Here is a 1630-nt window from a genome sequence, read left to right as displayed (position 1 = left end):
CCTTTTGAACATTGAGTAGGGTGTTTTTATAGAACCCCCTAAGGCTCAGATAGCTTCCAGCATGCCTGTGTATGTGTTGGGTGGGGGGCAGGGAAACCAGAGAGGGCTACACATGTTGCCATCATATCTCTGCAGAGAGGATGCCAGCGCCATCCAGGCTGTCCAGTTAAATGTGAATTTCAGATAAACAGCATTTATTTAGCATAAGTGTATCCCATGTAATATCCCATACAATATTCAACTGGTGTCTTGTATTTTTATTAGCTGAGTCTGACCAGCCTACACCCAGAATACAATCTTCTGCTAAAACAGAAGAACAGGAATATTGCAGAGTGGCTTTGATGTCAGACAGCTGAAAAGTGACTCCTACTTCTGTCTCTCCCTAGCTGGTTGTGGGGTCTAGGACAAGTTCTCTAACCCTCTTGAGCACCAGTTTTCTATCTGCAAAAGGATCGTAATTAATTCCTACCTCATTTGATTATATATGTATAAAGATCATATATGCACAAGAGCTAAAAAAGATAAATCTTCCTAGTGTGAAGAAAGTACACAATAAGTGTTGTTATCCTCGAGTAGATCTATAAAGCATCTACTTCAGTGCCTGGCATGTAGCATGTGCTTCAAGGCACAAGGGGTTAAGCATCAGCACTACGAAGCTATCTGCAAGCATGAGTTCGATCCCTGGCCAGGGAGCTACCCACATGGCACAGCAGACCTCTCCTGTCTCACCCGCTGCTCCCCCTCAACAGTGTATTTCAGTCAATTCGCCTGTTCTGCTCCCAACTCTGGCTCTGAGGAATCCTCTCACCCCCAGCACCTCTGGCCTGTATCCCAGCTCTTGTACGCACAAATAAATAAATCTTTAAAATAAAAATATAAAATAAATCTTTTTTTAAAAAATAACATTCTTACTACTGTTAAGCCATAAAAGTTTTAAGTCATGTGATAAGCAAATTTTAGTAACCATATCTTATCACATATTACACAATACTAACCTTACTCACATAATTTAGCTTTGTTAAGTGTGAACAGCTTTTGTGTAGGGGCCTGGGTAATCAGATTAGTCAGATAAAACATTTTTCTATGCCCTAAATTAAAACATGTAATATAACTGGATTGACTATCTTTCTCAAAAGCATATAGAATTCATTCTGCTTAAATTATTTCCATTGGATAATTCTGAATAATTGCGAAAAAGCCTCACAGTGAAAACACAGCTCCCCCCCATCACCACCAATATCTGAGACTCATGGTGTCACAGGCTTATGTCTGGAATTTTCTCTAAATGCCCTTTTCTCTCTCCTTCTCATACATAAAAATATCCTTCTTCTTACTCAAGAGGCTATTAAAGGCAAGATAATCACTTCCCACCATCCCTTGCAGCCAAAGGTGGTCACATCAACCTCCCCTGCTTCTGGCAGGGGTTTGGGAGGCACTTGCGAAAATGTTTTTTTTTTTTTAAGATTTATTTATTTATGCATACACGAACTGGGGTACAGGTTAGAGGTGTGGTAGGTAAGAGGATTCACGAGAGACACAGTGGAGAACAGAACAGGCAGATCGATTGAAATACACTGCTGAGGGCCTCCCCTGGTGACGCAGGCGGTTGAGAGCAGTGCTGTGAAGCTGT

The sequence above is a fragment of the Talpa europaea genome (assembly GCF_964194135.1).
Source record: "Talpa europaea genome assembly, chromosome: 15".
Taxonomy (NCBI): Eukaryota; Metazoa; Chordata; class Mammalia; order Eulipotyphla; family Talpidae; genus Talpa; species Talpa europaea.
Note: the sequence above shows the minus strand (reverse complement) of the source record.